The sequence below is a fragment of the Podarcis liolepis genome (genome assembly GCF_965112155.1).
Source record: "Podarcis liolepis genome assembly, chromosome: 4".
In the NCBI taxonomy this organism is placed as follows: domain Eukaryota; kingdom Metazoa; phylum Chordata; class Lepidosauria; order Squamata; family Lacertidae; genus Podarcis; species Podarcis liolepis.
The window spans coordinates 71,427,900-71,441,040 of NC_139558.1; the positions used below are offsets into that span (position 1 = coordinate 71,427,900).

Sequence of the window (13,141 nt, forward strand, 5' to 3'; positions counted from 1 at the left end):
AAGTGAGGAGGAGACTTCTTGTTCAGGAGGCACTTGATTCCTGCCTCCCCTACACAGCCTATGGTGAAAAGGGGAGAAAGGGGGACATCCACAACCTTTGTACCAGACAACAAGTCACCATACAGTATAAACACATAAGAACATAAGAAGTGTCTGTTGGAGCAGGCCAATGGCCAATCCTGTTCTCACAATGGCCAACTACATGCCTGTGGGAAGCCCCCAAGTGGGACCTGAGTAAAATAATAATAATAATAATAATAATAATAATAATAATAATAATAAGTTACAGCAGAATACTAAAATACAATAATTCATTGAATATTAAAAGCTTCCCTAACCAGGGCTGCCTTCAAATGTTTTCTAAATAGTTGTTTATTTCTTTGACATCTGTTGGGAGGGTGTTCCACAGGGCGGGTGCCACTACCGAGAAGGCCCTCTGCCTGGTTCCCTGTAACTTTGCTTCTCGTAGTGAGGGAACCGCCAAAGGCCCTTGGCACTGGACCTCAGTGCCTGGGCAGAACAATAGGGGTGGAGACGCTCCTTCAGGTATACTGGGCCGAGGACATTTAGGGCTTTAAAGGTCAGCACCAACACTTTGAATTGGGCTCGGAAACATACTGGGAACCAATGTAGGTCTTTCAGGACTGGTGTTATATGGTCTCAGCAGCCACTCCCAGTCACCAGTCTAGCTGTTGCATTCTGGATTAGTTGTAGTTTCCAGATCACCTTCAAAGGTAGCCCCACGTAGAGCGCATTGCAGTAGTCCAAGCAGAAGATGACCAGAGCATGCACCACTTTATAACACAATAACACTTTCATTTCATGTGGTTTCCAGCAACTGGTATTCAGAAGCATTACTGCCTCTGATCATCTAGGTAGCGTGTCAGGGACTGGGCAGAGGAGGAATGGTGGAGACTGCCTCCACAGCCTGGTCCTTCCAGAGAAGAAGAAGACAGTTCAGAATTACAACAGAGGTTTGAGGGAGGTTACAGCTCAGAGGAAGATGAGGGGGAAAGTTGGGAAATAATTGGAGAGGAGGAGGAGGCAGTCACCAATCTAGCTGCCGCATTCTGGATTAATTGCAGTTTCCGGGTCACCTCCAAAGGTAGTCCCATGTAGAGCACATTGCAGTAGTCCAAGCAGGAGATAACCAGAGCATGCACCACTCTGGCAAGACAGTCCACAGGCAGGTAGGGTCTCAGCCTGCGTACCAGGTGGAGCCGGTAGACAGCCGCCCTGGACACAAAATTAACCTGTGCCTCTATGGACAGCTGTGAGTCCAAAATGACTCCCAGGCTGCGCACCTGGTCCTACTGGTTTTCTTCTAAGAGATCACTTTACTTTCTCAAGCTTTCATAAGACCCTCATTCTCCATGACAGCAGAGGAACTGTCACAGTGGGAGTGGAATGGCACCATTATGAAAGGTCACATGGGACATTTTTGTCTCTTTCACTTTCTCCAGGTCAGCTACCTTCGCCACCAGGGAACAGGCTTGTTCTCTGAGTGCAAGGAGCTTATTTCACTGTTTGAAATGTGAAACGTTCATCTCAAAATGGTGAACCTCATTTGTTAGACTTGTTAACATCTGCTGACAGTTTTGATTTTGGCAGTCATAAACTTCCATCCCTCAGATATGGTCAGCTATGAAATCCCATTCACTGCACATCAGCTGTAAATATTGTCAAATATCAACAATTGAAATCAAATGTCTTTGGAACCCAGATACCTAATTATCAGTGAATTTTGTAACACAAATATTTTCAAAGGAGAATGCTGAAGACAATTTTGAGAGCAGGAAAAGGTTTATCATCTTACATAATGTCAAGTAAAAACACTTATGTCTAGAGATGAAGTAGGGCGATGAAAACAGCATTGCAGCCAAACTGAAGTTAGTGAGAAGGCAACAACAAAACTGCAATTTCAACCTTCCCCTTTGTAAAGCTGTTGGGTATGCTTGCATATTGCTACTCCTACACAACAGACGTGTATATGAAAATGCCAAAATCATTATTCAGTATTGACAAGGAATATAGTTAATGGAGCATGAAACTCAAGACATTGCTACGTGAATATTCCCCATAAATTTATGTGTGAATATATAAGTCAAACTTTATTCTAGCTACTATTAACATAAGCCACTAATGAAACCATCTTAACAGAACAGGGGTTTCAGAGTAAATCTTGGTCATCATTAACTCTATAAGTATAAAAGAAGACTTTAGGAATGAGAGCATCACTGGAAAAACTTACTGCATTCTGGCATTATGAGATCCTGTGTTCAGCAACACCAAGAAAAAGAACACTGGAACTTTGGGAGTTTCAAATTCCATGGAAGCCTTTGCACAAACATATAATGCTCCCCTCCCCACAGACATCCATGTTCTACATGTCAGGGAGGAGTGTGCAGCATTGGAGGCCAGGGAGACTCTACGTGGTCCCTCACTTACCCACTTTGCTGTTGAACATAGGAGTTCATAGCACCCCAAAAAGGCTTTATGGATCTCCATTATTGGGTCTACATATTTATTAATGGAGTAGTGTGTGTTTTATTTTGTTAGGTTCTCATTATAAGAGAAAGAAAGCTATTAATGTTTGAGGGTAAGATTCTTTCCTGTCCAGCCCTAATTGAGGATCTGAATATCTCTATAACACACTCACCACAATAGCATAATGCCAAGTTGTTGGACACTGTTTCACAATCATAAGCACTTCCATATCAGCCTAGTAAATAATTAGATATTTTAGTCCCATATTACTCACAGCGCTTTCTCTGCTTTCTTTATTTAATAATACAGAAGACATTCAAATATGTTAACCAATTTTTGCAACATTTACAGTTCAGATAAGGGCCCTTAACTTAGGTCTGAATCACCGTGCAGATATTAAAAGAATATATTCAACTAGTGCAAGCATTTACTGTAGGGTGAATAGTACTAGCTAACTGGAAAAAGTGGCAATAGGAGCATATGTTATCACTTTCAGAATTATAAACCAGCAGGAAACCAACAAAACATCAGTGCAGTGCAGTAACTGTAGAAACCGATACAAAATCAAGAAATTAACACTAATGCTCCTCTTCCGATACTTAAAAGAAAGCATGAACATTGCATTATAACTACAATATATTCTGGGAAGTTGCATGTTCACTATGCATTTGGATACCTTCTTAACTTAGTGTAACCATATTTTGCTTAATGATGCCTGAGGAGGAAGGAGAAAGTTTTCAGCTTCCAAATCTGCACTGATTTTAACCACTGATCTCAAAACTGCACTGATTTCTTGGAATCTCCAATAAATACCCAGTATAAGTATGTCAGAGAATTGTAATGGCTTTTGCCAGTCCACCATTTTATTCATTGTTACCCAATCTAGTACCCTCTAAGTGTTGCTGGACTACAACTCCCATCATGCCTAACAATTGGCCATGCTGGTTGGAGGTAGTGGGCACTGCAGTCTAAAACATTTAGAGTGCACCATGTTGGAGAAGGCTGGTTTTGGTTGCATCCACACCATACATCTAAAGCACTCTTATAACACTTTTACAGTCATGTCTCTCCCCTCCCCACCCCCAAATCCTGGGAACTACAATCTGTTGACATTGCTGGGAATTGTAACTCTGTGAGGGGTTCTCCTAACAACTTTCAACGTCCTTAAGCAACTAAACAGTTATGCCGAAAGAAACAGGTCTTGTGAGTGATTTGTGGAAAGGTGAATAATTAAGAGAAAATAGCAATGCTCTATCCTTTTCTCTGCTCCCTTTCAAACACAATTTATTGTAAATGAGAAACAAGTATTCTTGTCATAGCTGAGAATCTTCTGAGAAGCACACATGATCCCTTAGAGTGACAGCAATTAAATATGCAAGGAAGGGGTAAAGAAGAATATAATAAACAATCTTGTGTTGATCTTGCAGATACTTTTGTATCCAAAACAAGAATATGAATAATTGAAGGTGTAATTGAGTAAGCAGTTGATGAGAAGCTCAAGGGGCTGGATTTTTTTTTTAATGTCTCCCCAATATATAATACTTGAAGAACACAGAACACACTGAAATATTAATTTATATTTATTATTTATTTGAAGTGTTTTTACTTTGCTCTTCAGGCGAAAAGGCTCCCAGAGCAGCTCAGAAACAATCAGTAAAAAATAAGACAGTCTCTGCCTTCAGGATCGTCTTCTAAAAGAAATGATACAAAAGGATAAAGGGATGAGGAAGGAAGAGGAAAGCTGGAAAACTCAGACAACAATTCTTAAGGTTCCTTAATAATCCTTATGACCAACTGGGATGGACGCCATTCAGGAAACGAAGCTGGCCTTTCAGCAGATCCCAGAGTGCCCCTGATTCCCTTTGCTGCAGCCTGAAAGAATGGCAGCTGCTATGTGGACAATTGGGAGAGCAGAGAAGAGGTTCACCAGAATTAGACAGAGCCACAGGGCTTCCTAGCCTGGGAAAGAGGTTGCATGGTTTGGAAATAGATATATCCATCCTTAGACATGAAATGGTGGCATTAGATTCCCTATGTATGAGCATTCCCTGTTTTGCACATCCCCACATGCATATTCCTTGCAGTGTGAAACTGCGGCATTTGCTGGAGCCTCCACCATCTCTAGTATTCCATCGGCAGAACGCAGTACAACAAGCACGTGAACTTTCCTCAATGCAACTTGCTTGCAGGCTTCCCATATGCTTCTGGTTGGCCACTGTGAGAACAGAACGCTGGGCAAGATGGGTCTTTGCTCTGATCCAGCAGAGCTCTTCTTATGTTCCTAACTATGGGCAAGTGTGAGACTGAGCATGTTCATATGCAGAAGCCCACTCTGCCAAATAACTGTCCATTTTTTAAAAAAGTAAATATTCCATCAAATAGCATTGTAGAGTACCATTGTGGAATGATAACAATTTAATAATAATTCGCCTACCTTCAGATGTGTTTTGGTAAATCTGGGTACTATCTTTTTTTCTGGGAGTTTCTCTTGGATAGCTGTCATCTACACCCTTTCTTGGAAATTGAGTAATTGATCAAAACTGGGGAGTAAGAAGGAGTCAAAATTGAAACAGAAAATATTTTGATAATATTCGTATGAGTCACCTTGCACATGATTTGAAGGCAGGAAAGTAAGTAAGAAGGGGGATGCACAAAAAAAGATGTAGAATGATTTAAGAATGCTTCTTCTCCCCTCATTTTTTTCCCACACTGGAAATTGAGAAGTCTTATTCAGATTTTGAGAGGAAATAGTTCTTTCAAAAGCATCTTAGCTGTATTCTTACTGATCGTGTCATTTGCTGTACATCCTTCAATGTAATGATAAGCTAGGAGCCCTAATAAGGAGAAATTATAAATAAGAAACACAATAAGAAATAACCACAGAGCTATATTTCCTGTTTGTAGAATATGCTTCCTCTCTCTCTCTTTCAAAAATATAGTTACAGGTAAGTAGCCATGTTAGTCTGCCGTAGTCGAAACAAAATAAAAATAAAAATTCCTTCCAGTAGCACCTTAGAGACCAACTAAGTTTGTTATTGGTATGAACTTTCATGTGCATGCACACTTCTTCAGATACCTATCTGAAGAAGTGTTCATGCACACGAAAGCTCATACCAATAACAAACTTAGTTGGTCTCTAGGGTGCTACTGGAAGGATTTTTTTGTTTGCTTGTTTCAAAAATATGTCACAGAGACAGTGGCAGCACTAAATAATACATCTCATTACTATCATTCAAAAGAGTATAGGTTGCAGGATACAGGAAGGAGGAGGAGCAGCAGCACGCAGACAACCAAAGCCCAGCTAAGGATGGGCAAATTTGTCAATTCTGGTTCCCCACCCAGTCCCCAAGGCTTAATTCCAGTTATTCACAATTCACATCATCAGCAGTTTAGTGCACACATTTTTAACACATTCTTGTACACAATTTTGCCTAACACATACTTTCCCCTGTATATTTGTATATTTTCACCAATATATGCTTTTTAGTGTTCACCTTACCCTAGTATATGCATCCTTGATCACAACACTTGGCCTGGAGAAATGCATTGCAAAATTCAGAGAAGTATGAATTTCCAAGGGTGACCATGTTGCCATTGGAGTACAGCTGGGGGGGGGGCATGTAACTGATGTGGCTTCTCCTTTAAATGTAAACTAAATTTCTTCTACATCCCTTCCCTTCCCCCTCAGGAAAAAGATCTCAAGTTCTAGATGAAGTTGGCTTGTGGGACAATAACCCTTCTCTTATCGGCAAGACAGGCAGCTTGCATTACTCGGAATTCTTCTTTAAAAAAATGTCTAGAAATTCACAGTCCTTCAGTTTGAGCAAGTTTGGCATTGCTTGCATTTATGAGAGTGAGACTAGACATTCAGACTCTAGCTCCAGGGTCTGGTCTTTAATAAGAACTCTTATCTAACGACTGTGAATGAGCTCCAGAGATGTTGCATTAGTTGGGTTAATTTGTCTCTCCAGTGCCATCACACAGACGGGTGGTGAGCAGATGCGCATGGCATCCTAGGGCAGAGATGAAGAGACAGACCAAGGAGATGCTTTGGGATGAATTTCAACCCCTATACTATCATATCCAATTGGCCCTTTTTATTGCTAGTTGCTTGAACTGGCCAATGGGTGGGATGGCAGGACAATGCGCTCTTCCGGTTTTCTATCAAGTTACAGTGGACTGAACTTTCAGGCTTCTTACTATTCCTACCCATTGATGGACTTCAACTAAATGCTTCTATTTTTATAGGATTGGGAAGGACTTTTCCTGGACAGCTACAGTTGGCTCAGTAATGTGGTTCCAGGATAATTTGTTTTCCTCATTTTGAGCTTGCCAAATGTGTTAGGGATTTGAGATGAAGCACAGCTTTCATATGTGGTCATGGTGGAGGTCACCAATTGGGCCTGAGTTCAAGTCAATAGGGAAAGAAAGGGGAGTGTTTAAATTCATATCCAAAATTGAATCCCCCTGAAGTACTTTAAACTTGGGTGGTGAACTTTTCAATGCAAGGGCTGCATTCCCTCATGGGCATCCTCCCAGGGGCCACATGCCAGCAGGGGGCAGTGTCAAAGGTCAAATGGGCAGAAGAGCTGACGTGACTTTTATGCTATATAGTAGACTGCATGGGGACATGGGTGGTGCTGTGGTGTAAACCGCTGAGCCTAGGGCTTGCCGATCAGAAGGTCGGCGGTTTGAATCCCTGCGACAGGATGAGCTCCCATTGTTTAGTCCCAGCTCCTGCCAACCTAGCAATTCAAAAGCACGTCAAAGTGCTTTTGGTACCGCTCTGGCATTTCTATGTGTGCTCTGGTTTCGCCAGAAGCGGCTTAGTCATGCTGGCCACATGACCTGGAAAAACTGTCTGCAGACAAACGCCGGCTCCCTCAGCCAGTAAAGTGAGATGAGCGCCGCAACCCCAGAGTCGTTCGCCAGGGGTCCTTTACCTTTTAGAAGACTGCATGTCAGCCGTGCCAAAGTCAAAGCTGCTACTGCTTCCCTTCATGAGGAGGTCTCAGTGTGGGTTTCCTCAATCCAGTCAAGGACTTGACAAGGACAAGTTTAGGGAGGGATGTGAGGCATGGCAAGAAATCCATGAGCTGTATAGAGAGGCCTGAGTTTTTCCACTTCTGACTTAAATAGTTCAACATGGGAGATGGATCCATTTGGTGTCTTGGAAGCTTCTTGTCACTTATTTTTTTAATATCTTTATCTTTCACCCGTCCTGCATCAGCTGATCTTGGAGTGGGGCAAATGCAACAATTCAAGCTCAACAAAAGAAAAAAGACACTGCATCTAACTATATCAGAGAGAGAGGAAACACACTTCTAACAGTAAGCCTTACTAACTACAATTGAATATCCTACAAGTGCTTTGACAAACAAGTAAGTTTTTAGTTGTTGCTGGAATGAAGGAAGAGCTGGAGCAGAACATGCCTCAGATAAGGTACCACAAATGGAGCAGGATCACTGAAAATGTCCTCAGGTGATAGTTTCAGCTAATAAATTGTGCGTTCATAGTTCTCTGCTCAAGGAATGATTTTAGTACATAGCTATCTTCCTAGGTTACCACAAAGCTTAATAAAAGGTTCATTGTGATCACATTATTTTGAGATGGAGCATAGGATTGCAGACCGACTCTGTTATAAACATTTTGCTGTGCTGTCTAGTGAACTGAGACATTTTTAAATCCAGCTGCTTTACAGCAATTAATGCAAAAGTCCAAAATAAAGGTGGGGGCTATTTGCGTATATTTTGTTTTTCTTCTGGTCTTGCCTGCAAAGTGCCAGAGATAATAATTCAACCTGGCAGCAGATGAGAAAATAGTCAGTCTCTTCATCTCTGTTTTGGAGGGGAACATGAGATCTCATTATTCACCCCATTTTTAGTGTAGATATGCCTTTTGGCTAGCTTAGTCAAAGCAACCCTAATTGGGTCCTGTTTTCTGTTCTTAAAATACTTTGGGGGTTTTCTTTAAAAAAAATGTCTGGGGAGCCACTCCCTGGTTGATATTGGAACAATGCAGGTCATTGTTTGGCTGCTCAAGCAATGAGCAATACAAGCTTATCATGAATATTTGGCAGACTGCCACTTGAAAGCCTAAGAACTCTTTTTTCTTTTTAAGCAGAGATTTGATTTGGTCAGAAGGGGTAGTTTATGAGTAGTTTCTGAGACCATCAAGGAAACCAGACCCCCTTGCTTGCTTGTCTCTTGTTATGCCTTCCGAGTTCTATTTCAGAGCTTATGCATTTTATTTCTGAAGTCACCTTTATGGCATTTCATTCTTACTCTGTACAGACCCATGGCTGTCACATGGAGAAAGGAACAAGATTATTTTCTCCTGCTCTGGAGGCTAGGACCAGTACTGATAACTTCAAGTTACAAGAACAGAGATTCTGACTAAACAACGGGAAGAGCTTTTTGACAGTAAGAGTTGTTTGACAGTGGAACAGACTCCCATGGTGGACTTTCCTTCCATGGATGTTTTTAAGCAGAGGTTGGATGACCATTTAGCATGTGTGATCTAGTTGAGATTCCTGCATCGCAGGGGGTTGGACTAGATAACCGTCAGGTCCCTTCAAACTCTACAATTCTATTATTTGATGGTTTTATGTTGGTAGGTTGATATAAAACAAGGATTAAGATTATTTCCCTACCTTGTAAGAGGGTGGGGGGGGGGAGAAAGAGATGTTTATTTATGCACAAGTATAGGTCTATCTGACACTAAATGCCAAACTGGCTGGAGTCCTAGAACTTGTCAGTTATCCTGTGATAACAATAATTGGACTCAGCCTGATCCCTGATTTGCTTAAAAGTTCAAGAGATTAAAGAGTCATTTAAGTGAATGGGGTGGTGCTGGAGGATATAACTTCTAGACAGATCAGGGATTCTTGACTCTCCTATCTTACATCCTCGGATTAACTGGTCATGTAAACAATTTTGTTGTTGTTTAGTCGTGTCTGACTCTTCATGACCCCATGGACCAGAGCACGCCAGGCACTCCTGTCTTCCACTGCCTCCTGCAGTTTGGTCAAACTCATGCTGGTAGCTTCGAGAACACTGTCCAACCATCTCTTCCTCTGTCATCCCCTTCTCCTTGTGCCCTCCATCTTTCCCAACATCAGGGTCTTTTCCAGGGAGTCTTCTCTTCTCATGAGGTGGCCAAAGTATTGGAGCCTCAGCTTCATGATCTGTCCTTCCAGTGAGCACTCAGGGCTGATTTCCTTCAGAATGGATAGGTTTGTTCTTCTTGCTGTCCACGGGACTCTCAAGAGTCTCCTCCAGCACCATAATTCAAAAGCATCAATTCTTCGGCGATCAGCCTTCTTTATGGTCCAGCTCTCACTTCCATACATCACTACTGGGAAAACCATAGCTTTAACTATATGGACCTTTGTTGGCAAGGTAATGTCATTGCTTTTTAAGATGCTGTAAACAATAGCAATATGTTATACATGCAAGAACAACATCTATCTATAGCCCTAGGCAATGGTGGCTGGTGTCCATTGGGACTGGTAGGGCAAGTAGACCAACAGGTTGTAAGTAAAAAGTCAGGCCAGTGGGAGCAGGCTGAGGTTGGTGCAGTAGTGCTCCACACTAAAGAACCAGACTTTACTAGCCCTAGGAGGTTGTGGAGCTTCTTTATCTGTGGGATATAAGCTCTCATCATGCATTCTCACCCAATGCAATTCCAGTCTCTCTACTCTCTAAGTGACTCTGAACCTTGGAGACTGTCAGGTTTCTTTCTGCTAATGTGCAACGTTCACATTGAGCTAGATAGTACAAGTGCATTGGAGCACAGCCACCCATTCACTTTACACACAGAGGCCACGCCTGAAAGGGCCTTCTGACTTACCTACAGTCAAGGTGATTCTGTAGATTTCCCCCATCTTTTTATTGTAAGATGGAGATGAAATGGCAATTCAAGTGAGGAATATTCTGTACGAGAGCCTGAATTGTCCTCTGGAAAGGCATTCACAATTTTAAAAGCAGTACACTTCTAGGTGTTCTTGAATGACATCTGTTGAAAGGAATGGAATCGCTTAGGCTTCCTTGATTGTGGCCATGGTGATTAATGGATTGACTTTTACAACACCAAGCAATGCATAATGTCTATATTTAGATGCAATGCAAAAAATGAGAGGAATGTAGATATGCTTGTTCCAGTTCATTTTCAGGGACGAGAATGAGTTTCTATGACTTTGAAATGCTTTTGATATCTGTTTGTTCCTATTTACACTTCAAAAATAACTGAAACCACAAGGATTTCTTTAAACAGATATAAATCACATCTCCTCAGGATCTTTATTTTGTGGAAATGCAGTGCCCACATGTCAAAATATTTATTTTCACTTAGTTCAATCCTGCTAAATGTGGAGGTTTGCTTTGCTAAGTTAGTGTCTTGTTGTAAACACATTCTAATATAAAGGGTGGGATGGAGAGAACATGGTTTCTGGCACTTCATATTTGCTCAAAAGCAAACCAACAACTGTGGATCAAGGAGCTTATATTTAATTGGTAGGAGCAGGTCAGTAAACTGTATAACTGGCAAAATCAACCTAAATATTAAGATGATGTTAGAATGAGAACTCACCCTTACTTTTCAAATAAAAATGTTTTAATATTTTGTTTAAAAAAATATGTGTTAACAAAATATGCAGCTTTCAAAATAGATAGCCAAAGCAAGCTATCCTTTGGAATCAGAAATCCTTACGCAGCTCATGACATCTCATTTGTAGAGAGCAATGTGGAATGAATGGCTGGTGATTACATAGGCCACAGGCAGTACTGGTTTCATTTGGCCTCCAAAGCAGAAGTATTAGCAGATGAAACTGCTCCCCAGTTGCAAAGCTTTCAGGACTTTTGCCATGGCTTGGGGAGATACACGGCGGGCCTTTGCTTGCTGGATGCAACGATCTTGTATTTGCCAGAGAATGATGCTGTGGGGCAGAGATAAGGCACCATTTCCTGAGCATGTAGCTCCAATGGGCCATTCTCGATTCCTAACTTCATTGCCTAAAATGACAGGTTCATTTGTGCAGCACTGAGAATGCTCAGCATGTTGGAAGTCTCTGCTGCATAGAATGAGATGATTACTGTGTGCACACTTTACATTACATATATAATGTTTGCGTGAACATGGTGCAGGACTGGTCACTAATGGCAAGCAAATCTTCCTGCCACCTGCTGTAGGTAGAAGTTTCAGTCAAAAATGTTCAATATATGTAGCTTCTATGATTTGCTTTTCAGGTACTGATCCTCTTAAACATGGCATATTTCTGCCATAGAAGATAGAAATTTAAGTGTTGACCCAGACAGTTCCTTATAAGCATTATCAGGTGTGTGCCGCTTTCCCACAAGCACAACTTTCTGGTCCTTACATAGCTGTTATTGTCAACAGGGTGAAATGGGCCACAGAAGAAAACACATGCAGTCTACTGCTGGTGATGAGCGAACTCCTTTCAGATTGAAGCGGCTGAATTTTTTTAAACACGCCAAAGTTTGAGATTCATTTCACTGCCATACTCCTGATGATATAATCAGGAACATGACATAGACCAAACATCTGTCCCCACACTGTGGTCCACAATACTCATTAGTCACCAACTCCTTTCCCCCGTGAACTTTCTACTCCATTCCCTTCAGAATTTACAAGATGACAGAAGCATCACTAGAAATTGTCTCTGTATGTCTATCATTGCTGGTGAATGGAACTCGGAAACATCAATGTCCCAGAAACTAGGCTTCATGGGAAATATAGCTTCCCATAGTGCCTGAGTACAGATGTCAGGTTCCATGGAAGCTACGTGTTATAGTGTTCTTGGCATCAGGGACTCTCCTGAGCATGACAATGTCCCAGATACCAAGATCTGTGGTTCCTACGTATGCTGAGATGCTCCCCTTTTGAGTAGAGAAGAACCTCTGAGCAAAAGGAAATTAGAAGAAAGACTGAGGGGGACAGTGTCTGATTCCAAATCATAGTCATCCAGATCAGAGTTCTCCCACTTGAGTAAGTATATTTAAAAGCCATGACAAAAATCTGGAGGTAATATCCTTAGTTCTATATCATACCCTCCAACATTTCTCTGATGAAAACAGGGACATCCCATTCCCTAATGATAATTTTACTATTTATATCCCACACATCTTACTGGGTTGCCCCTGCCACTCTGGGCAGCTTCCAACATATAAAAATAATAATTAAACACTACACATTAAAAAAAAACCCTTCCCTATACAGGATTGCCTTCAGACAACTCGGGGGTCGGATAACTCCATACCCTCCAACATTTCTCCAATAAAAATAGGGACATCCTAAGGAAAAGACATCTGAAGGCAGCCCTGTTTAGGGAAGCTTTTAATGTTTAATATACTATTGTATTTTAATATTCTGTTGGAAGCCGCCCAGAGTGGCTGGGGAAACCCAGGCAGATGGGCTGGGTATAAATAAATTATTATTATTATTATTATTATTATTATTATTATTATTATTATTATTATTATTATTTAAAAGAGGGACATTATGGTATCAAATCAGAAACCCGGGATGGCTTCTCTAAATCAGGGACGTCTCTGGAAAATAGAGACACTTGGAGGGTCTGCTATATAAAATGTTATTGTTAGAATTAAGTGGTAGCACAAGAAGCTGAGGGAAGTGT

At 41.3% G+C, this 13,141-nt stretch overlaps 1 long non-coding RNA gene across 1 annotated transcript; it reads right to left on the reverse strand.

Annotated features, from left to right (window-relative positions):
• Window positions 1–4,049: 4,049 nt before the first annotated feature.
• LOC310705550 lies at window positions 4,050–10,491 on the reverse strand. Its single transcript, XR_014525387.1, has 3 exons — window positions 10,339–10,491; window positions 4,922–5,027; window positions 4,050–4,178 (listed from the first exon to the last, which is right to left on the reverse strand). It is a non-coding gene; the product is annotated as an uncharacterized lncRNA (long non-coding RNA).
• Between the last annotated feature and the right edge of the window lie 2,650 nt (window positions 10,492–13,141).